Source organism: Furipterus horrens, unplaced genomic scaffold (assembly GCF_987537825.1).
Source record: "Furipterus horrens unplaced genomic scaffold, mFurHor1.1.pri manual_scaffold_1, whole genome shotgun sequence".
Classification (NCBI taxonomy): domain Eukaryota; kingdom Metazoa; phylum Chordata; class Mammalia; order Chiroptera; family Furipteridae; genus Furipterus; species Furipterus horrens.
Genome location: NW_028327171.1, coordinates 131189262 through 131214725, shown reverse-complemented (window position 1 = coordinate 131214725; position 25464 = coordinate 131189262). Strand labels below are relative to the sequence as shown.

The following is a 25464-nucleotide window of genomic DNA, read 5'->3' as shown; positions in this document are numbered from 1 at the left end:
AACCTATGTTTAATGTGAAATAAACTGGCAACTAATTTTAAAAAGTTGAAAACTCTGGTTGGGAGTGGGTGGACAATTTCACAGAGGCCCAATAAGGCATGCCTTTGGGCCGCTCATGGACAGTGGTGGCTGAAACCAGAGAGACTGGAGTTTAGGGCCTAGATATCATGAATTTAGTCAGTTACAGCTTCACCCTTGCCCTTAACCACAGAATTGCCTTTTTACATGTGATTTGTGTCCAGGTGTTAATGCAGGTGTGTCAGAAGCAACGTTTTCCCTGCCCCAGTCCTGTTCCCCTGGCAACTTTCTTTTTAATGTCAGCTGCACAATTCTCAGAGAGTAACTGCAAGAATGGGTAAGTTTTGACTAAGAAAGCTGTGCGATTAGGAATTTCCTAACTATGAAGTCGGTTGGCTCTGAGCCTTGGTGGTGTTGCCTGCCCCTTGGTGGCCTGGTACTAGAGTAGTCAGGCCAGCCCAGCTGTTGGGGAGCGAGCCCTGGACCAGGAACCTGTGGTGTGTGTTGCAAGGGCTTTGTAAGCAAACAGTGTAAGTCTGCTCCCTCACAACCTGTACACAATCGCATTGGATCATTAACCCTGCAGTGGCTGCGCTTCAGAATGGAGCATGAGAGGTTGCGTGGATGACGTGTCATCCAACTCTCTCTGTTGCAGAATTCTAGGGCAACTGCACGGTTTGGGCGCTTGGCCAGAACTGAGGTGATGCAACACCTTTAGAAGATTATTAATCTGAGCGCACGCAGCGTTGCCATGTCGACATTGGACTAAACCTGATGATTATTTTGCATGGATGACTATTGTCATCCATGCAACCACTCGAGGGTTAATGAAGTGAATCCCAAAGGTGCTTTCTCGGAAGCTCTGTATGAACTGTGGCTCTGAAGTCAGGGAGACTGGGCAGTGCCACAAATGTCATGGTAATAGTGCTTGCCTTGTGTGTGTGGATGGTTTTGAAAGGAGCATCGTCCTCTTCCTACCATATCCTGTTTTGGAAAGAAGGCACAATTGGTATGCTTCTCCTTTTGGGGAAGACATGGGGGCTTTGAAAGATGACGTGATCTTCCTGAGGTCGTCAGCTGGCCAGTGGCAGAGTCTGGATTTGAACCCTTTCTCCTAGTCCAGGAAAGACGAGTCTCTATAACAAATGGTGCTGGAGCAGCTGGATAATTATATGGAAAAAAAGTGGACTTACACCCTTCTATCAAAATTAACTCAAAATGGATCATAAAGCTCAATGTAAAACCTAAAACTTTAAAATTTCTAAAAGAAAATCTTTGCAACCTTGGGGTACGCAAAGATTTCTTAAATACAGTACCAAATGTATGACTCATAAAATAAAAGAATCGAAATAGGACTTCATCAAAATAAAAAATCTTCCCAGATACCGTTAAGAAAATGAGAAGACAGCATAGACAACACACATGTATCAGACAAAGGACTTGTATCCAGAACATAAAAAGAACAGCTTAATAAGAAGACAAACAACCCAATAAAAAGACTGGCAAAAGATTTATACAGACAATTCACAAGACGAGAGATAAATGAATGGCCAATAAGCTACTGAGAAAATGTTCAACATTATTCATCATCAGGGCATTGTATATTAAAACAACCATAAAATACCACTACATACCCACTCGAATGCCTGAAATTAAGAAAAACAAATGTGTGGAGAATCTATAGCTTGTATACTGATGGTAAGAGAGTGAAATGGTTCATCCACATTGGAAAACAGTTCAGAGGTTCATTAAAAAGTTAAACGTTTACCATATGATCTAGCCATTCCACCCTCAAGGATTTACCCAAAAGAAATGATACTATATGTTCGCACAAAGACTCCTACACAAATGTTTATTGTATTTTTATTTCTAATGTCAAAAACATGTATCAATAAGTGAATGGATAAATTGTGGTATACCCACACTTGAATACACTCAGCATTAAAAAGGCACTGTTGACCCATACAACAACATGGATGAACCTCAAAATAATTAAGATGGGGACCAGAAGCAAGACAAAAGGGAATATATATAGCATTCTGTTTACATTAAATTTTAGCTTCAAATTGATCTATAGTAACAGAAGGCTAGTGGTTGCCTGAGGATGGTGGGAGGGGAAGAGGAACTATTAGAGATACAAGGAAACTTTTGGGGGTGATGGGTGTATTCCCTTGTTTTTGGTGATGGGTTCTCTGATATAAAAATATGTCCACATTGATCATGCTGTACACTTTATATAATATATATATATATATATATATATATACACAGTTCAAGTACATCCAGGGGCCATGCATGGCCCCACATGACCTCACATTGCTAGGCCAAGTAGGAATCCTGCTCAGATCTATATAAAATAAATATTTTACGTTGCTATGAAGTGAGTTTTTATTTTTCCATCATTCAGTACCTAGGATGTTGACAGCACCACTCAAAGTTACACTATAAATAGGTAGTAATATGAAGACAAAGTGTATGTTAAGAGGGGAAAGTGTAAACAGTAGGCTAAATATAACAGCTGTCATCAGAGGTACCTAGTAAGAGGCGCTTCTGCTGAAGTATGACTGATCTCATGTCGTTGCTGGGAACACTCAAGGGGTACCTGCTGGTGGCTCAGGCTGAAAGAATTAACCATTTTAAACCCGAAAGCACAGGAAGTCAGTCTTTTCCGTCTCTTGCATAGTGTGATTTGTTTGTCAGCTCAGGTGTTACCTAGGAAATGGCTGACCGGTTCTCTTTTCCTGGCTGTGTTAGCCTTGGATCTGAGTCACAATGTGATATGTCTGTGAGCAGTCAGCCATGCTGCTTTATTCTACTGTGCCGCTTTGTATCTTCTACCTCAAAAGGTGCTTTTCTGCTTGAGTGTTGTTAGACTTTCACAATATCCCTGAAATATATCGTGGTGTTAGACTTGCTGCCATTTTGTAGTAGGAAAACAAATCCTCAGGTAAAGAAATAAAACTTCTTCCAGAGAGAGAGAGAGAGAGAGAGAGAGAGAGAGAGAGAGAACTGGAACGATGTGTTCTGATGGGGCTCTTTCTGTTCTGTGGATTGCCTCCTGAAGGACCACAGAATGTGAGACCTGAAAGTCAGCTTTCAAGAAAAGGTAATATTAACTGGTTCAGTTTTCTGACTGAAAAACATAGGGCCAAGGCGCAGTCTAACAGAAGATTTTGAATAAGCTTCAAGTCTAGGATTTTCCACAATTCTAAATGGGAGTGATCCCTACCCCCCCACCCCCCATTTTCCCAGTGGCCTTGAAAATTCCAACAAGACACAGACTATGAAAACCTGCCCCAGGGGGTGCTGCTCGTTATGGTAACAGAAATAGAAATGAGAAAGGAAGTGAGGGAAGGAGGAGGAGAGGGAATCTGTGTATTTAAGGATACTGGCGTTTATCAAAGATGGGTGTTGCTAAATCAAGGTTGAGTACTTTGCTATTCGGATGCATCTGTGCTTGACCTTTGGAAGTGTATTTAATCTCTTGGCACTTGTCTTTCTATTTGGAATGTGAGAATTCAGCACTTCTAATCTGGCATCTCTTTTTCTCTGAGGTTTTAAGAGCACTGCCTCATCTTTTGAAGAAAGGAAAAAAAATGTAACAGTGTTTAACATTTTTAAGTAAATTTTTTTCATTCACTTCCCTAAGTACAATATGGACAATGCAGTCCTCATAACATTTCTGTTTTTCTGTTTATTGTTTAGCTAATGAAGAGAACCAGACCAAATGCGTTTTTATTTCCCAAGCTTTGACTAAAATGCCCCTGTTGGTATGGTGCTCACAATATACCAGGGTGCTGGAGAGCAATGGTGAGAGCACCTCTTGTCCTTCTGCCCCAGGAGGAGTGCTGTGACTTTGGGATAGTCTGCCTGTGACCAGAATAAGAGTGTTTGGTGACAAAGGCACAGAAACTACTGAAGTGTTAGGGAAATATTTGATACTTTTGGGGGGCAGTAGCTTTGGGACACTAGGTGAAAACTCTTGATCCTTAAATTATACTATTGAAGTGGGCTTTCTGATCATCCCAACCCCTGTGGATTCTGTGGAGGGTGAGGCAGAATTGAAAAACCAGGCTGATGCTGGGCCAGTGTGGGACCTTGGACTTTCTCCTCTATTTTCTGTGTGGCTGACTGTTCCAAAGAGAGGGTGCGTACAGAGAGGGCTACAAGAGAAGCAGCTGCGTTAAGGCTCTCACTGTTGAGGGCTGTGGTCCTCTACACTTGCCCCATTTCTGCTAGTGAGAAGCAGCACTGGTGGAAGTTAGTGTTGCCACTAGGCTCTGCCTGCTGTCCTCTTTTGCCTACCCTTAGCACCCCTCCACTTGGAGTTCCCCAAATACCACTCAGCCCCAGGACAGGCGCTTGTCCTCTGTGCTCCCATGGCACCGAATGCTTATTGCAGTGGGAGCTCTGACCATGTTCCAGTGTAATTTTCTTTCTACTTGTCTTTCTGAATAGACAGTAAATTCTTTGAGGACCAAGACCCACTGCCCTCCCAGCACTGAATAGAACCCGGCATGTAGCAGGAACTTAATAAATGTATGCTGATAAATATATGTTGAATGAATTAATTCATTCATGTGTGAAACGCTTGACTATACCAGGCAGAGCCAGTTCCACACTTAGAAAGGGAATGTAACCAAGAGGAGCTTATCTTTCAAAGAACCTTGAACAGAGTCTGTGCTGTGGACATTTTTATACCACTAGAGGAATATAGCTAGCAAAGAGGCCTTGTCCCAGACCACTCCCCCACATTCATAGCCATGAGTTCTCTTCTGTGCTGCAGTGCTAGTGATATATGTGAACAGGTTGATATGCAGCTGAGGCAGCCCATATATATGGTTCCTTTGGCCATCACTCCTGATTTTTGTATGAGACATTTATATTCATAAGAAATATAATCATGAGTGTGTTATTACTTGAATGGATATTGTACATATCACCTTGCAACTTTTTTAATCAACATGTTTTTAAGATCTAGATACATATGATATTAATGCCTATCGTATAAGTTCATGCATTGCAGCCACTCCTCTGTTGCTGGGCATTTGGGTTTCCAGTTGTTTGTTATTACTACAAAGCTATCGGAATGCACATTGTTGTACTACCATGGTAGGGTGTAGTTTGTGCAGATGGTGTTTCTCTCGGTAAATATCTAGGAGAGGAATTTTTGGGTGGTAGAGGGTGCACATGTTTTAATAGATGATGCCGAGTTGCCCTTTAGTGTGGCTGCAGCAGTTTACATTCTCAGAATGTCGCCATGCTTGATAGATATCTTCCAGTTTATCATAGTTTTCCAGGCTCCTGGGTGAAATATGGTTTCTCATTTTAGTTTGTTTTCCCTTGATTATTGGCAAAGCTGATTATACTTAATATTTATTGTCTTTGTTTTTTATAAAACACTCCCTTTGCCCATTTTCCTGTTGTCTTTTTCTACTGGTTTTTAGGTTCTGAGCACTGGTCTTGTTGTATGAAAGTTACAAGTAATTTATCTTAATATCTAGTTTTTCTTTTTAATATTATATATCTTTTGCTATTAGAAGCCCCCACCCCCATCCTTGTCTTTCATTTTGCTGTAACCAAATTTATCAATCATTTCTTTTCCAGGGTAGTGATGTTTTGTTTTATTGGGGGAGATGGGGTGTTAAGAATGCTTTACTGCCCTGATGCAATAAGATGAATGCCAATATCTTCTTATTTTTTTATACATATAAAAATTGCACTTTAAAGTTAAATGTTTGATTTGTCTAGAATTTTTGTGTGTGTCTTTGGTATGGGATAGGGAAACGATTTTGTTGGTTACTTTTTTCATATGAACATATGACTTTCCTACTCCATTCCAAAGGCCACCTCCATCATATGCCAAATTCCCATAGGTCCATGACCATCTTTGGACCTAGGCCAGTCACATTCAATTCCATAGATCAGTTGGTTCCTTTCTAGTGGCATACTTGTAAATTTCTATAATTACAGTAGTCCCTCTCTGTATCGCGGTTCACTTATCGCGGCCTCACTGTATCACGGGATTTTTAAAAATATTATATTTAATTATTTATCGCAGATTTTTCGCTATATCGCGGGATTTTGCGGTACTATATATGTATGTTGTTAAAGTTACATAGGTTTAAGAGTGTAGAATATGTTTAAGAACATAAGTAGTGTTTATGAAAGTGTGGAAAATGTTAATAAGGGAGTGGGAAAGGCTAATAAGGGACTGGGAATGGTTTATAAGTATGTGGGAAGGGTTTATAAAGCCTTAAAATATATATAAACACTAAAATAAATGGAAGGTTCCTACTTCGCGGATTTTCACCTGTCGCGGGGGGTCTAGAATGTAATACCCACAATAAGTGAGGGAATACTGTATACAGTAGTTAAGTGTTAATGTCTGGCCACACTCTTTTCTGGAATCTTCAAAGTGGTTTTGAATAAAATTGCGTTTGTAGTACTCAATATGAATTTCAAAATTAGTTTGCCAAATATAATGAAAAATCCTGCTGTCGTATTGAGATTGCATTACATTTATTAGTTTTGAGTAAATTGGCTCTGTTTAACTATTAAATCCTGTCTTCCATTTCATTTCTCTTTATTCATGTTTTTCTTTTATGTCCTGTAGTGAAATTTTGTAATCTTCTCCGTAAGGATCTCACACATTTTTATTAGGGTTGTTTCTTTACATTTTATGAGTTTTGTTGCAATTGTTCATTTTCTAAATTATTACTGCATAAAATAGCTAATGATATTTGAATTTTGGTTTTGTTAGCTTGTAACCTTGCTAACTTTTCTAAAATTAGTTCTGTTTATCTGTTCATTGTTTTGGATATATTATGTAATAATGGTTTGGCTCTTTTTTACAATTCTAATATTTCATTTTTTCTTGTCTTACTTATCAGCCAAGATCTTCAATACAGTATTTAACTTTGCTTCTGGTTTTGGAGTGATGAAGTGACTATTCAATTTCTGCTTAAGAGTTTTTTTAAAAATCACAAATAGGTGTTGAAGTTTGAGTACTTTTTCTGTATATGCTGAGATGTTTTTCCTTTAAGATGTTCATATTTTGAATGAATATTCTAATATTGAGGCATCCTTACATTCTTGGGATAAACCTTATTTGGCCAGAAACTATTATTTTTTAAATCCATTGCTTGTTTCCACTTACTTTTTTGTTTAGGATTTTTTGCATCTATGTTCTATACATGACATTGGTCTAAAGCCCCATCCTTGTGTACCACATACAGGGTGGGACAACAGTAGGTTTACAGTTGTGACTACATGAAACAGAGTTTATTCCTATGTTATTGTTTATTAATTATTGTATTATTTCCCATGCAAACAACTGTAAACCCACTTTTGCCCCACCCTGCATAATGAGTTATGTAGTTTTTAAAATTTTTTCATTCAAGATATATATTTCTTTCTTTCTTTCTTTTTTTTTCCCTGGAATAACATTGTTTTTATTTGCCTTCATTTCCTCATTTGGGAAAATATAATCTATTCCATCCAGGTGCACTGTGTGGAGCTTGCATATTCTTCCCTTCTCTAGGTTTCCTCAAGGACCCAAGTTTCTTCCCACATCCCAAAAGATAGGCATGTAAAAATTGGTGTCTATAAATTGCCTGAGTGAGTGTGGCTATGAGTGGGCCCTGTGATAGAAGGGGCCCCTGTCCAGGGTTGGCTCAAATAGGCTCCTGTCACCTACAACCCTTAACTGGAATAAGTAGGTTGGAAAGTAATCTTACCTGTTTTTATTTATTCCTTAACTTAAAAAAGAAAAAGTGTGTATAACTCATATTTATTTGTGTTTTATATTAGAAGTGTTGAGTGATGTTTTTGTGACCAAAAATAGGCCATAGGAACTTATCTCTTGGCTACATAAATTAGCCTATGGCAAAATTTTGTCACAGTACTCAAGAACATATGATGTTAAGTGAGGATTTACTGTAATTTATGGCATCTCCTCTCCCTGCCCTGGTAGTCTCTAGGTCACTTTTTCCTCTTATAGATCTTGTGTGCTAGCCTCAGGAAGATGGCTGGAGGCAGGGGTGATGAGTACTGCTCAATGAGACCCATAAGGTGGCTGTAACTGTCTTCCTCATGCTGCATAAACACAGCCTGCAGATTCTGCTCCTCGTAGAGCGCCTTCACTCGGGCTACCTTCTCAGCCTCTTTCTGCCCATAATTCTCCTGCAAGATCTGGCGCTGTTCCGGAGAAGCCCGTTGTAGACACTGAACCACCAACCAGCTACATTTGTTGTCCTGGATGTCAGTGCCAATCTTGCCTGTCACACTGAAGTCCCCAAAGAGGTCAAGGTAATCATCCTGAATCTGAAAGAGCTCCCCCATCTCCAGCAGAATCTTCTTGGCATTGACATGTTCCTTCTCCCCGTCAATGCCCGCCGTATACATGGCAGCTGCTACAGGAAGGTAGAAGGAGTAGAAAGCTGCCTTATACTTGACAATAGATTTGTACCTCTTTTCAGTGAATTTGCCAAGACCCACATTGCCTTGTGTGGCTGTGATGAGGTCCAGAGTCTGTCCAATCTCAGTCTGATAGGAAGTCTGCAGGAAGAGCTCGATCAGGTTCAGGTAATAGGGCTGCTCCCGGCAGTAAAGCTTCAGCAGTCGGTAGATACATGCTTTCAGAAGCATAGCATCATTGATGGCATCCAAACCTATGCCTGGCTTCTGATACCAGCAGATCTGCCCCCGTCGGGTAAGTGATGAATCCATAATGTCATCTGATACCAGGAAGAAAGCCTGGAGCAGTTCCACACACTAGCCCACAGTCATGGTCTGCTGGAGACTATCAGCATCCAGCTTTCTTGGTTCCACCAGATCCTGGAATGTTATCAGCACCGTCATACCCCGCTGGTACTTGCCTCCAATGACACTGTACTCCAGGACCTCCTTGAGCCGGGCAATAGCATCTCCTATTTCTGGGTGCCCCATGTCATCCTCAGTCAGGACCCTGACAATCTCGGAGAAGTGCTGGATGAAATTCTTCTTTTTTTGGTCATAAATATCCAATTTCTGGTCTCCATTCATTCTGAGGGAGGAGTAAAGTACTCTGTTGCTGGATGCCGGTTCTTGGCCAAGATATATATTTCTTTTTTTTTTTTCACTGTGTGGTTGCCTCTTACTCGCGCCCCCAACTGGGGACCTGACGTGCAACCTAGTAATGTGCCCTGACTGGGAATCGAACCAGCGACACTTGGCTTGCAGGCCGACACTCAATCCACTGAGCTGCAGCAGCCAGGGCTCAAGATATATATTTCTTGATTGGGGTGAAATGCATGTAACATAAAAGTCACCATTTTCACATACATTTGGAATATGGATGATCTGATTCATCTATGTTGTAGCTTTTCTTCTTTTTCTGTGTGCTGGAATACTGGTTATAATGTAGGAATTATTCATTCCTTTAAGTTTCAGTAGAACTTACCTGCAAAATCGAGCCAGTGAACTCTGGAGCCAAGACTTCCTGTGTAAATTAGCTGTGAGACTTGTACAAGTTATTTCACTTCTTTGGCTACAGTTTTCTTATATATAAAATTAACATTAGTGCCTACTTCATAAAGTCGTAAGGATTAGCTCAGTCAGTGCATATAAAAGGCATTTAGAAACTATCCAGCACTTGGTGCTACAATAGGTGGCTGTTGCTTCTATTATTATTATTATTATTATTATTATTATTATTATTATTAAGCTTTTCCCCCTGCCACCTTAAATATTTTTAGTTTATGTTTTTGGAACAGTTTAAAAATTTTGTTTTTCTAGAATAATGCTTATTTTTATCTAGACTCTCAAATCCATTGCATTAACGTTTCTCTTTTTATTCTCAAATGATTTTTAAACAAATATCTAGGCCCTGTTGTATGGCTAATGTTTATTTGTGTTCTTGCTTTTTGTCTCTTAAGATAGCTTGAAAAAGTTTGTTTCATTCCTTTTTTAAAAACCTGCATTTGATTTTGTAGATCAAGTCTGTCAATTTGCTTTCCAGTTCATTAGTGGTTCCTTCATTTTGTTCACACTCAGTTTTGGGGTGTGGGTAAGTGAGTTCATGTTTGTTTATTTTTCCTTTTTCGTTTTTGCTGTTGGTGTTTCATTTTTCTTTCTGTTTTGTTTTCAAACTATAAGAGAGGCAAAATGGTCACTTATGTAAGAAGCTGGCAAAGTTAGTTTGCGCAGAAGTGTGTCCTGCATGGCGATTTGTCACACTGTATTTTTTAAGACCTAATTTCACGTGCTAGTGACTTTCAGATCTGGCCTAACCTATACTCTACCAGGTAAGGACCTCTGATGGAGCTCTGATTATTTATCAGTGTTAGAAACTATTCAGATTCTTCAATGACTAAACCATCAATGAGCACTCCTGGGGTAACCGTCTCGTGGAAGAAACCAGGAGTACAGATGTGCTGTCAGGTTTATATATCAGCTGGTTAGGCTGTAGTATTCAGTTATCCGGCACATGCTGCTGGGAAGGAATTTTGTAGAAGTGATTGATATGTATAATCAGTTGACTTTACAAGATCATCCTCAATAATCTGAGTGGGTTGATCCAATCATTTGAAAGGTTTTAAGAGCTGTGGCTTCTCTAATGAAGAAGCAATTCTGCTTGTGGACAGCAACTCCAGTCCCTGCCAGAGTCCCTTCTAGCTTGTCCCTCCCAGCAGGTGGCCCTGTGGGTCTCCAACTTGCTTAGCCAGCCCCCAGTCACGTAAGCCAATTCCTTGCATATATCTCATAATATTTCTCCCCCACTGGTTCTCTTTCTCTGCCCTGAAATATGTTCTTCACATTGAATTTCAATTTTTATCCAAGTTTTACATGTATATAATTTAAATAGCCAATTATTCTACAAGAAATGATAAAAAATAATCCTCTCCCTAGAGGCAACTATTTATAGCTCCTTTCAACCTGCACATCTCTAAGAAATATGTATATGTTGTTACTTCTTGCTTTTTCAGTTATTGGCATAATTTTTTGACATTCTATTCTGTTTAGCTCTTTAATCATTTCCTTGCCTAATTACACCCCGGTACACTTACATTTGTTATTTTGATTAGATCAATATTCAACATTGTTATTATTAATATTGTAAATGAGCTGAGAGTCTTGTTTGGTTCATTTTTTCCTTTCTTGCATTACTTTGTGTTCTCTCATACTAATAAATGAATATATAATGTAAATTACACACATGTATATACATATGCATACTCTGGGTCAGCTCCACAGTTGTCATCTTAAGATTACATTCATTGTAAACCTGGGGATTTATTTTATTTTCTCTTAGAAGAAAGTAAATGTATCGTATTGGATCCCACGTTGTTGTTTTTCCTGATTTACTCCATTGTTTTGGAGAAGCATATCCTCCAGCAGCTTCCTAAGAACAGATAGAGAGAAGGCAAAATTTTTGAGACTTTGGATATCAGAAAATGTTGGTAATCTATCTTCACGCTTTACTTGATAGTTTGGGTGGAAATGAGTTTACTTTTAGAGTGTTGAAGGCATAAATCCATTGCTTTCTTGTAACCTAGCAAACTGGGCCTTGTCCATGTGTTGCCATGATATACAATCCAACCATTACTATTGAAGGAAACAGGTGTTTATTTACAGGATTCCAACCTCGGGGCAGGGGGCGGGGGGGTTGCTGGGAGCACTCCTGCTTGGAGCCCTGTTCTCCCACGAGACCCAGCACTTCCCTTGCTCCTCACCAGGCTAGAAGCCAAAACCATGCCCAGAAGGTCCCCATATCCTTATCTCTTCTTAATGCTGCTGTACAAACAGTTCTCCATCCCCTCTGGAATATGCACTTGTAGGTTTCAAAGTTGCCATCCTCTTGCAGCAGCTCTCTTCTTCAGGATCTGGGGTATGTTGTCCTCAGCCTCCATGTGGTGGTTCAGGGAAACATGTGCCATGTTACACTGGATTATGGTGGAGTCTGAGGAAACACACGTCCCAAGAGAGTGGCTTCTCCATGTGTCCTTCAGAGAAGCGAAAGTCTACATTCCTGGTCATAGTTCAGGTTCCAGGCATCTCCCACGCAACTGTGCTTGGTTACGCAGGTCCCCGCACAGCTCCAGCAGCTCTCTCCTCACACCCTTTCCTCAGCCCGCATGGCTGCCGCCGTCACTAAGGCCACATGGCAGAATTCCCTTCTACTTCACTACAGCAGGCTGCGTGGCAGAACCCTGGCTACAAACTGCACAGCTGCTTGCTGCTCCCTCTCTCAGACCTCAGGCCCGAATCCCCTTGCTTCATGGCTCCTTCCTCATGGCTCTTTGGGTCTGAGCCCTCCCTTATTTTAAATGCTGACCCGGAGTTACCTCCGTGACCTCATATCTGGCTCCCTCTACAATGTGCTACTTTTGCCGGTTCCCCCATATCTTTTACCTTCTTAAAGCTGCCATCTTTAGTCAGGGCAAGGGTTCTCAGTGACGCATGGGCCTCTGCCTCGCAGCCTCTTGCACCTCCCTCTACATCATGAGTCCTTGAATGCTGTTAGAAGCACCTCCACATTTCACCCAGGGCTGCAGCACTGCTCATAGCTTGCCTTTTGTAACGCAAAATATCTTAAGCCATATGATCTGCTCTCCCTTCCCCCAACCATGGGCTGTGGGGAATATGCTATGTTATTTTGGGGGATCCCCGCTCTGTACTCCAATACATTCTAATTTCTAATATTGCTTTTGAGAAGTATAATGATATTCTAATAACCTATCCTTTTATTAAGGCCTGGTTTTCCTTGCTGAAAGTTTGTAAGATCTAATGTTTGTCCTTGATGTTCCGAAAGTTAACAGTTTTTAGCCTTGGTGAGCATTTAACTCATGTCATTTAGTCCTGGAAGGTTTTTCTTAAATTATTTTTTTAATGATTTTTTTATTATTGCTTTCTCTGTTCTATATTTTCAGTCTTTATATTATTCAAATGTTGGACTGGTCTTCTAATTTTTTTCTCCTATATTTTATTTTTTGTGTTTTTGTTCTTCTTGAGAGACTTGCTCAATCTTATCTTCTGATGCTTTTAAAATTGTTAATTTGTGTTACTATGTTATAAATTCTAAGAACTTCTTTTCCTGATATGTTCTTTTTATAGCATCCTTTTCTCATATGACAGTAGAGTATCTCCTATTTCTGATGATGTTAACAATAATTTTGAAAAGTTTTCATCTCTCTGCATACCATTGTTGTCAAGTGACATTTTTCTGTTTTTTAGTCTCTGTCTTTCATATTTGATGGTTTCCCAAGAGTCTGGTGAACATTGGCTGTCTGATTATATTTAAGAAGAATATATTCATGATTGTGTGTGGATGAGGCTTATCAAATGTGATCTCAATTAAGGGCAGGGGCTTTTAAGCTGGTGTTTGGGTCCATGGATAGAATTTAGGGGGTCCATAACTTTAATTGAAAAATATTGTCTTTATTTTTGTTTCACCTCTAAAATTTAACATTTTCTTCCATTATAAAATTAGGCAATTTAACACAGTTATAATATTAGAGTACTTGTGACTTTTTCACTAATAAAATAAAAAAATCACATTTTTTACTTAAGATTGGTTTGGCAGATATATCAATGTTTTTTATGCTTATCACAACTTAAAATTACTATACTTATTAAATCTGATATTGAATTTGCTATTAGTACATTAATTTAGAAACACTTCTATTACTAAAGCAGTTTTTTTCTGTCTTATTAAGTATATGCAAATATAATTGGCTTCCTCTATAAGTCTGTACATTTTACTTTATGCACTTAAATAATTTTCTTTGTTCTCCTGGGCTAGTCACTTTCACAGGATATAAGGCAAACTCCCTTAACCCTCACTTTTCAGTGCCACGGCCCCTGCCTTCAGCTCACCTGGTATGCCCAGTGCAGAGACGCTTTATTTTGAGCTCTGTGGTGAATGCGCTTTCCCCTGCTTTGGAACGGTGCTATCACATCTGCCTAGTGGAGGAAGGGGTAGGGGTCTCTTAAGGACATCGTTAATTGATCCCCCTGCTTTTAATTTTACCTCCTTTACCCCTGTCCCAGAAGTGCCTAGTGGCACAGATTCCTGAGTCCTTGGAGTTTTGTCACCTTGCTTCTCAGCCTCCTCTTTCCCCCAGTATTCCACCATTCCCTGCACCTTTAAGGCAGCTACCACGCATTTGTCTTCTTTTCCAGCTCTCACAATTTGGTGGTTATTGCCCTTCTCTTCTTTCCATTGTCCTTGTAGGTTCATGCCTTTAAAAAAAGTTCCTGTGGTGCCATTTAGTGGCCTTACAAAAGCTGAATATGTGTGTTCATTCCATGATCTTGAATAGGAATCCCTTCTGATTTTTTTTTTTTTTTTTTTTTTTTTTGTATCCTCACCTGAGGATATTTTTTCATTGCTTTTAGGGAGAAGGGGATAGAACAAGGGAGAGAGAAATACATTAATAGGTTGCCTCCCCCACACCCAAACAGGGGATTATACCACCCAGACTGGGGATCGAACCCACAACCCAGGCATATACCCTGACCGGAATCAAATCCACAACCTTTCGGTTATGAGATGATGCTCCAACCAACTAATATATGAAACAATGTTCTTTTCATTGTGAATTATTATTATTATTTTTTTTAGCCAAAATTGAAATTCAGGGCCATCAGACAACATTTAGAGGAAGATTGTCCTACATTTTTTTTTTTTTTTTTTTTGTATAGAGGGTAGTAGATTACAGGTCCAACACATGAGTTTGAATACTTTCTGTACCACTAGCTATGGGACCTGACCCTAGGGACTTACTTAGCTTCTCTGTTTGGGGTCATAATTTCAACCCAGTAGGAATCTTGTGATGGTTATGTTTAAAATAAAAATGTTTATTAAGCCTTTGGAAAAAGAGCCTCATTTGTAATGGGCATTAATAATAGTATCTGCTTGTATTACTATGACTTTTTTAAAGAACTCTCTAGTTTGATACTGGATTGTTGACGTGGTATTCATACCAACAAAGGGGGCAAAAACAAGCAGCCAGAAGATCCTCCATCCTTTGCAGAAAAGAGCTACCCTTCGGCGCAATGCCTCTGTGCCATGAGGGTTTAATTGAGGGGTGGTTGTGCTTGATCCTGATTTTAGGGAACCCTGGAGGTGTCACTTCCTGTGAATGCCCAGTGGTCCACCAGGGAGGAAGGTGTGTGAGCCCCACCATGAAGGCTCCTCTCAGAGTCCATGGCAGCATTCAGGGATTAGAGCACTTCTCCCCAGTGAGCTGTGCTTTCCTCTCTTGCATGAGCAAACAGCCATCAGACTGGTGCCTTGGTTAACAGAAATGAGGCTGCATCTTAGAGTGGTAGCCAAGCTCTTCATAGTGCCCTCCCTGCCCCTGAAGCAGTCATAGTGCCTCAGTTGACACTGCCTTGTCCTCTGTGGCATCTTGTGAGCCTGCCTACCTCAGCTTCATGGTATTTATGGAGCTGGGCACCTGCTTCCTCCACAAGACTTTGCATGTGGGCCAGCCTGCCGGAAATCACCGGGGACCAAGGCTCCTTACCAGTGACCCCAATGTCCACCAGCTGCAAAAGCTCCCAGCTGCTTACCTGATTGTCTAAATACGAGCTCTTGACCCTCCCAACATCAGAATGGTTTGATATGTTAATTTTAAAATTGTGAAACCATTTAATGTGAATCCACGGCAATTTGTCAATATAATTTAATAGCCAGGGGAAATTGAGGGCTTGCACTCAGTATAATTTTCTCCACATCTGCTAGCTTTTCTCATCTGCCTGACGGGTGGGGGTGGGGGACAAGAAGATCTAAAGGTAAGAGTGACTTTTAATTTCACCTGGGGCCATAAATCGATATACATTTATTATTCAACCAGCACTAGCATTTCCCTGGGTAATTCTATAACATATGCAGCATCAGAATGGTTTGAAATTTGTCCTCATTAGGAAAGCAAAGGACACCTTTTTTTTTTGCAGTTGTAAGCAAGTGAACGGCCATGGTCCCCTGCGTGCTGTCACGCAGCTGATGATAAGGGAACATGCTGGTCTTTGGGGGAATGGGTGAGTTGGATTTTCACACATGCCCTCTGTCTGGTGTGAGTGACCATAGCTCACTGTGACCTGGAATTGCATCTACTGGTGTCACTGCTATAAGGAATAAACTGAAAGTAGGACGTGACAAGTGGTACTGCAAAAAAATGTCATTTTTATGAAAGGTTTTCCTGTGAGCAACACTGTGAGAAAACACTTGAAGAGGGGGCTCTATGGAAATATGGGGTTGTATGGAAACATGGTGGCAGAGAGGATGGAGAAACTCAGTATCTCAGGGTTAGAGATGGCTGCTGGCTGATGACCTGCCAGGAACAAGGATCCTCCATTTCATGTGATAATGTGAATCATTTGGAGGATGAATTTGATTTGCAGGTGTTAACTCACACCCCCGCCTCTGTTTGGTGTATGAGTTATTGGTGGGAGTGATGGTGGATATCTTAGTCTGTCTGGCTGCTATAATGAAATATCACAGATTAGGGGGCTTGACCAACAAATATTTATCTCTGCTTACTATCTCTTTGTTGAAGTTCCCACTGACATCATTGAGCATCCATATAACCACTTTTTTGAACTCTGTATGTGATAGATTGTTTATCTCCATTTCATTTAGTTCTTTTTCTAGAGTTTTCTCTTGTTCTTTCATTTGGGACATGTTTTTTGTCTCCTCATTTTGGCTGCCTCCCTGTGTTTGTTTATGTATTAGGTAGAGCTGCTACATCTCCCAGTCTTGGCAGAGTGGCCTTATGTGGTAGGTGACCTTTGAGGCCCACTGGCATGGCCTCCCTGGTCACCTGAGCTGAGTGTGTCAGGAGTGTCCCTTATGTGGGTTGTGTGTGCCCTCCTGTTGTAGTTGAGCCCTGATTGCCGTTGGCATGTCAGTGGGTGGGGTTGACCCTCAGGCTGACTGCTGGGAGGACTGGCCACGACTATAGCATATGAGCTGCAGCCGTGTGGAGGCTGACCCCAAAGAGTGGGATTCGCCCCAGCAGGGCCTGCTGTGTCGATAGACTTTCCTTGGGGTTTGCTGTTCTATTGTAGTCTGAAGCCAGCCACCTGGTGGGTTGGTTCTGGGACCTCTTGGCATGCACCAGTGGCTACCTGGGACTGTCCCGTGGCTACCTGGTAGCAGCTACAAAACAATCAGTGTGTTGGAGCCCAGGGAGGGTGCCGACAAGCAAGTGAGGTTGTGCATGGGTCCTTTGAGAGGATAACTGAGTTTCTAGCAACCTTCTTCTGTCTCATCTGGATGGATGGAATCCCCTTTGATTTTCACAGCCAGATGTTGTGGGGGCTCCTCTTCCCAGTGCTGGTGCTTTGGGCTGGGGAGCCCAGTGTGTGGCTGGAAATCTTGCTCCTAAGGGGGTCCTCTGCAAATGAGATATCCCTCCTGATTCTCATCTACAATATGTGGCTGTAGGACCAGATCATTTTTTGTTTCTGCCCCTCCTACCAGTCTCAGTGTGGCTTCTTTATGCCCTTAGTTAAAGGACTTCTGTTCAGCTTCTTCAGATGGTTCTCCAGATGGATTGTTCTATAATTTAGTTATAATTTTTATGTAGTCATGGGGGGAAGTGAGCACAATGTTTACCTACTCTGCCATCTTCATCAGAATTTAAAACATTTATTTCTCATATTTCTGGAGGCTGGAAATTCTGAGGTCAAGGTGCTAGCAGATTTGGTGTCTGGTGAGAACACTCTTCCTGGCTTGCAAATGGCCACCTTCTTGCTGTGCCCTCACATGGCAGAGAGAGATCCTTTCTCTTGTGTCTGTTCTTGTAACGGCACTAATCCTACTTGTGAGGGCCCCATCCTTATGACTTAATTACCCTCCAAAGGCCCCACCTCTAAATACCATCACACTGGAGATTAGAGCTTCAACATATGAATTTGCAGGGAACACAAGCATACAGTCCATACAGGGAACATGGTGGAATTCAGTTTTAGCCAGCAGGCTGATAAGGTTAGAAAGTTGCATTGGGACATCCTGACAGCCATGATCTTGATCAGTGATTGGACTAGTCTTTTTAGAGGCTGCCCGTAGACACTGATGGGAGATTGTTCTAGCAATTTCTCTACCTGAGGTCATTTTACCCTGATATTTTGATCTGAAGATACACCTCTCATAATGGCAGATGGTCTCCTATGTAAGGGGAGATGATTAAGCACCATCAGCTTCCTTCCTGTTTCTTTGCCTATTTCTTGCCTTTCAACTGCCTATCTCCATTGAGAACCTAAATAAAAAAGCCTAGTGTGAACCGGAGGCATTTAGGCTGAGTTCAAGAAAACCTTCCATGGGGGAGGGCTGTGTCACTGATCACTAGACTCAGACTCAAGGATGGTACAGAACACACTGTTGATACATACCTTCAGCAACACAGATGAGTCTCAAAACATTATGTTAACAAAAGAAGCCACACAAAACTGTATGATACTTTATGATTCCATGTACGTAAAATCTGAGAAAAGACTAACTTAATCCTTGGTAATTGAGGTCAGAAAGTAGTTTCAGGGAGTGGAAAAAGGGACAGGAAGGAGCCTTCTACGGTAATGGAAATGCTCTCTATTTTGTTTTAGGAGTGGTTCAATGGGTGTTACCATTGACAGAACTCATCAAATTGAATGTCTAAAATCTGTATATTTTATCATATGTTAATTATACCTCAATTAAAAATTATGCAATAATTAAGAAAAAAACCTAATCCTTAGGTTCCTTTTGGAGGCTGATGTAAATCTATTGTGATGAATTTTAGCCCTGTGATTGCCTAATTCTAGGTCTGATGTCCTTGCTTACTGCTTTTGACTCTTTGTCAGGTCATAATCTCTGTCCGCTTCTGCCCTGTAATTGTCTAGAATGCTTTCTGGCCACTTATTGCTTTATCCCAGTTCAGAGGGAATAGCTAACTAGTTTCTAAATCAATATTGTCCACTAAAACTATCTGTGTTGATGGAAATATTCTAAATCTGCACTCTCCAATATAACCAATAGCCATGTGTGGCAATTGAGCACTGGGATGTGGCTAGTCAAATGAGGAACTGAGTGTTAAGTTTTATTAATTTTAAATTTAAATAGCCATAAATGTGTTTGAATGTGAAAAGTGCTATTAAAAAAAAAAGACTGGAAATGGAGAGGAGTTATAGTCAAGGAAGAACTTCACTGAGAAGGTGATACTTGAGATACTTAAGAGATATGACAGAGGTGAGGAGGTGAGAGGAAACAGCATGAGCAAAGGTCCTGAGGTAGGAGTGTGCTTATCATGTCTGAGGAACAGGGAGGAAGCCAGGGTTGGGGAGTGGAGTGGGAGAAGGGGAGAATGGTAAAGGTGAGGCAGAGGGGTCGGCTCCATCCAGTTGATCTGGTTGGGTTTGGCTTTGCGGAGAGGGGCTGGAAAAGGTCATCATTTTATCAGTGTGTGTCAGGTCATAGGAACTCATCCGCCAGGTCATCAGTCTGTGGGCGGGGCAGTGCCAGGCCCTGTATCCTCCCGGAAAAAGCTGACTGCGGCCCTGATGTGGCCGCAGATCAAGGTCTGTCTGCAGAGCTAGTGTGCAATGACTAATACCACATGTCTGTGCAAAGATCCTCCCTCCCCAGATTGGGTTTTATCTGCTCTCCCCTAATTGCCTTTGAATCCCCAAATTAGCCTTGTCGCTTTCACCACTTTCCGGCGGAGAGAATTAGGAGGAGTTGACAGTGTCTGGCTGCCGAGGTTGAGGAGGCTGCTGGTTGTGAGCCTTGAGCTCTGCCACTCTCTCTCTGCTGCCTTTGGGGTAGCCACCTGCTCTTTATTAGCCTCAGTTTCCCCACTTGCATCATCAATTCAATGATCTCTAAGCCCCTTTCTAGTTCTAATGCTCTATAATTTTAAGGCCACTTTATGCTCATTGGGAAGGCATGCTCTCCCTTGCCTGATCATGGGCCAGTTGCAGGGGCTGGCGGTGAGGGCCTGGGTGAGAGCAGGGGCATGCGGGTGTTCCTGTGACTTGATCTCTTAGGTAGGACAGGATTAATCTCCGTATAGACCACAGAGTGCAGAGTGGAGAGCTTTTTGTTCCACAGGGGTCTGTCAGGGTCGTGGAATTCCTATATGATGTGATGTGTTTCATTGAGCTAAGGTGCTGCTTTTCATGTTTTGGGACCAATGAAGTTGGGGCATTGCAGATTTAAGGTATTACTGGTTCTTAGACACTTCTCAGATGGGTTGACCATTGGCCTTTGTCACATGTGGTCTGGAAGGTGGAGGCCAGGCTGAGGTGGCTTCTCCTAAGCTGTCCTGAAGTTGGGTTGGGGGCCATGGGGTGGTAGGCATGGGGAGGCCTTTAGAGTCAGGCTTTCATGTTCCACTGCCCTGCCGGCGGGAGCAGAGAGATGTTCAGAGTGACCTCGTGTCCAGTATTTTGGACCGTGAGAACAGCTGTGAGAGTCTGTCAACACCCTCTGCGGAGTTTCAGCCTCGCCCTCACCCATATCCTGCTTCCCTCCAAAGTTCCAGGGAAACAGCTGGCATTCAAGAACACCCTCTCTGGGGTGGTGTTTCTCCCCATTCCGAGGTGCATTCCCACATCTCATTTGACCATTAGATAGCAGTTTAGTCCTCTCCGTCCCCTGCCCCACCACCCCAGGAATACCTTTATGGAGGTGATTTTGTAGCTTCATGCCACTGAGGTTTACTGTGGGCCAAGATGACAAATGGCTATATGGATAAACATTTCTGCATCTTCCATAAAACTGCTTGCAAAAGTCTGGGTGATTGTGATTCTGACATCGCTCTGTGCATTGTGGTAATTCATTTTTTATTGTTATAGGGTAGATACTGAGAGAATGAGCAAGGATCTCTTCTTCTGTCAATGAGCTTACAGGGGAGGGAGACAAAGAAAGAGACAAGGGCAAGGACATGTCATGGGACCCTTGAGGACATGGTCCAGTGGGGGTGTGGAGTTCAAGTGTCAGTTCTTAGAGCGTGAGTTGTCAGGAAACGCTCAATGAGGAGGAAACACTTGAGATAAGTCTATAAAAAGGAGTGTTTACTCAGCCAGACAGTGGGAAAAAAATCAGTAGAAAATTCAGGAGGCTTGAAGTCAGCCCATCCGGGTCTATGTTCCATCACTGACCTCTCCTAAGCCTCTGATTTAATCTTTATAATGATTGTGCTTTGATCTCTGTTCTCTACCTAAAATCATGATAATGAATATTACGTATATTATGATAATGTCCATTAACTGAACTATGTACATATTTTTAATTGTCACCTACGGATCCCCTGAGATAAAATGCTTGTTTTTTAAAGGCTCACCTAAGGATATGTTTGTTGATTTTAGGGAGAAAGGAAGAGAGAGAGGCAGAGAGAGGGAGAGGGAGAGAGAGAGAGAGCGAAATGTCAATGTGAGAGAGAAACATCACTTGTTTGCCTCATGTATGTACGTGTCCTGACCAGGGATCAAACCTGCAACCTAGGTAGGTGCCCTGACCGGGAATCAAACCCATAACCTTGGAACATGCCCTGACTGGGGATCAAACCTGAAACCTTTGTTGTGTGGGACAATGCTCCAACCAACTGAGCTACCCAGCCAGGGCAATAAATTGCTTTAAAAAAAGAAGTTAGTTATGTTGATATATAATGTACATACAGTAGAATTTCCTATACATGTTAACAGGTTTTGGTAGAGGTATATAGTCACAGAACTACCATCACAATGAAGATGTAGAATATTTCTGTCACTTTAAAAGGTTCCATTAGGCACTTGTGCAGTCATTATTACCTCCCCTCCCCAACCACCAATCTGCTTTCTGTTGGCATAATTTTCCTTTTCTAGACTGTAATATAAATGGAATCATAAAGTATTTAGTCTCTTCTGTCTGCTTTCTTTTACTTAGCATAATGCTTTTGAAGTGCAGCCATAGTCTTGCCGAATGCATCAGTAGTCCATTCTTTTTCATTGCCAAGTAGTATTCCATTACATGGATACACACACACACACACACACACACACACACACTCTAGTTTGTTTATCCATTTACCAGTTGTTGGACATTTAGGTTGTTTCCAGTTTTTTGACACTATGAAAATAGTGGCTAAGAACATTAAGAACATTAGTGGTCAGGTTTTTGTGTGGACATCGGCTTATGTTTATTTTTGGACAACACCAGTGGGTTGAATTGCTAGGCCCTACGGTAAATAAATATTTAACTTTAGAAGGAATGGCCAGTCTGTTTTACAATGTGGCTGTACCATTTTACATCCCTACCGGTAGAACGTGAGAGTTCCAGTGGCTTCACATCCTCACTATGATCATTATTATTTATTTTTATTTTATTAACTCTAATTGGTATGTAGTAGTATCTCATGGTGGTTTTGATTTACAGATCCTTGTTGATGAATAATGTTTTGTGTTTATTTGCTAATCATGTATCTTTTTTGGAAAATTGTTTCATTCAAATCTTTTGCTCATTTTTAAAAAATTGAGTCCTGTTATCTTACTGACTTACAGAAATTCTTAATATGTTCTGGGTACAATACCTTTGACAAATATGTTTGCAAATGTTTTTTCCCAATCTGTGGCTCCCCTTCATTTTTATTTTACTTTACTTGGTTTTTGAGTCAGTGGCCAGCCTTCTTGCACTTTTTGCCCTAATCTTCTGTCCAAATCTGACATCATAGGGCCCAGTGCTAGTAACAAGGGCAACTGAATACCTAACAAGGAAATGGCTATCCCTCTGTTTTTACAGAGTCTGTGGATGAGTGATGATATGAGAGATGTTTACAAGTCCACAGATGAAGCATACTGGTACTGTTTACAGCCGGGAACCGATCCAGGTCCTGCCACTAGCTAAGCGAGCCTGGGCAAGTCCTTTAGCCTATGTGCATATGTTTTTCCACTTGCCAAATGCTGACTACACCTGGCCATGAGAATTAAGGGAGGCACGACAGGTGTGACCGCACTTTGAAAGAAGTCAGTGGTGGTTCATACCTGCTTGGGTTGCAATTTCTTATCATTAGCCATGCCTGCTTCAGCTCCCTAACTTTTAGAGAGGAATCCTCTCAGAAATGCTTTTGTTTGTTTGTTTGTTTGTTTTCCATTACACTCAGGGACTGTCTTAGTCACCTCTGGCTGCTGTACTAAAATGCCGGAGACTGGGTGGCTTAAACAAAAAAGTTTATTGCTTACATCTCAGTGAGAAAACTGCCTTATCACTATGACCTCACCTGGCCTTTCCTCAATGGGTGCTGGTGGAGAGAGAGCTCACCTCCTTTTCTCATAAGGTGCTCATCCCATCCCAAGGGGGCCCCATCCTCATAACTTCATTTAACCCTAATTCCTCCCAAAGACTTCATCTCCAAATAACATCACATTAGGGGGTTAGAGCTTCAACATATGCATTTGGGGGGGCACAAACAGTTCATAACAGTGACCAATGTCTTGAGCAGACTAGTGGCCACATCTCTGTGACATTCTGCTCATGCTGACAATAGATGTGGTGGCAGTGCGGACAGAAGAGAGCCGGGTGGGCTCTGGTGGGGAAATCACAGAGGACTTCTAGGATTTTGAAAGCTAGTTTTGTAACAGTGGGAAATTGTAACCCACCCCACCGTTCTTTGGACATTGTTTTTGTAAGCACTAACTCTGACTGATATGTAGCTGGTAGGTGAACAGCATATTTGTATAAGACTCCTAGGAACTAACTTCAAAAGATACAGACTCTGACCTTCAAGCATCCCAGTCCTGAGAGATTTACTGACTTTACACCGTGGAGCCAGGATGACGTGAAGCCAGATGACTAAGCCAGGATGATGCGCACTGGACCATCGCTTACGTTTGTGGAAGAAAGGGGCCACATATGACCCTGACAAGCTCAGAAAAGACCTGCGAGGCAGCCTTACAATCCCAGAGACCTAAAGTAACCACAAAGAATGGTCTGAAATCAAAACTTATTAACTAACAGCAGTTCATGGTAGGTAGTCAAGTCCTAGATCAGAATTTTTTTCTAACAAAGGTCAGTGTTTTCCTTAACTGAACTTGTCTAATTGATATGTTGCTTCCTGGCAATTGTAATCAGTTTGGCTCAAATAAACTCACCAAAAATTCTCTACAGGTTCAAATGTCTCTTACATTTGACACCTTATCAGAATGGACTGTGCTTGTCTGCATGTAGAGAACTTTTCAACCCCCTCCCTTGATCTCTTTGTTCTGTTTCCCTTTCCCTCCTTAGGAAAACCTCTGCCTCCACTGAGGTGAGGAGATGGGCTTTGAGATGTGAGTCCCCCATCTTCCAGGTTGCTGGCACCTGAAAATAAACAACTTTCCTTTATAGCAGCACCTGCCTCCTGAGTGTTGGCTTCTGTAGCAGCAGGGCAGCTGGGCCAGCTTTTGGTTGCAGCTTTGGGAGAGGCTCTTTGGCAGGTCTAGGGCAGCCCAGGTCCTCTGTGGGGCCTTCAGGGTTAATTTTCTTCTGAGGCAGATCAATCCAGCAGTAATGAGCCAACCAAGCCTTGTAGCTCTGGGTGAGGCCTCAAAATGGCACAATCTCTGTTTTCTCAGACTTCAATAAGGTGTGATACTGGTGTTGTTCCTTCAGAGCTGACCCTAGGAACACAACATGGGTGGCAGAAATAATCCATGGACAGGAAAAACTTGGATTTCACATATTGGCTTCTCCACACTTAAAGAGAGCATTTACTCTGTGCTAGGCACTGTTTAAACACTTTGAAACATCCTTATGAAGTGGTTTGTCAGGGTCAAGCAGAGAAGCGGCACCTCTCTAAGTGGAATTGAATAGGGCATGGTTGCAGGGATGGGACCTTAAGGAGGTGGGGGCTGCAGAAGAGCCCCCTGTCAGACTGCCACCCGGAATCGGGGTCTGAAGTCACAGGGCTGCCTGGAAGGAAGGAAACATGAGGAATGAGTGGAGCAGAACAAGGACAATCTGGTTCTCTGTGGATGGACTGGAACTGCATCTGACCCTCACGGTCTCAACCCTGATGCCACGTGCCTTTTGCCATGAAGTTGTACACATGCCTGGCTCAGGACACAGAGGAGCAGGAAGGGGTGCAGTGGAAGCTAGGGGCGCTGGGGGCTGGCTGCCGCCCTCCCTCTAAGGGAAGCCAGTGGGCCAGCAACACATCGTGGGCTGCAGCAGCACCTGGCCCTGCACCTGCGCTCAGGGACTGGGAGCCGCCACTTCACTGCTCCCTTCCTTATCTCACACAGATGTCTCTGGTGGCCAAGTGGGACTCAAAGCCACCTAGAAAGGGAATTCTGGGAAATGTAGTTCCTGCTGATTGCTGTGGACACAGTACACAGCCACCAGGAGTGGGAGGTCTGCTCTTTTCTCCGTTTTATAGAAGTGGAGGTGGGGGACTAGAGGGAGGTTCAGTGACTTGCCCGAAGTCACACAGTTATTCAGTGAGGCTTCTGCTTTGGTACCTTTAACTA

The 25464-nt window shown here is 42.0% G+C and overlaps 1 protein-coding gene and 1 pseudogene across 2 annotated transcripts in view; one reads left to right on the top strand and one right to left on the bottom strand.

The window, feature by feature from the left end:
* Positions 1 to 25464, top strand: part of TMEM163 (transmembrane protein 163) — a 221801-nt gene that overhangs the window by 181694 nt on the left and 14643 nt on the right. The gene's annotated exons all lie outside the window — the stretch shown is intronic.
* Positions 7823 to 9109, bottom strand: LOC150021922 (farnesyl pyrophosphate synthase pseudogene; annotated as a pseudogene).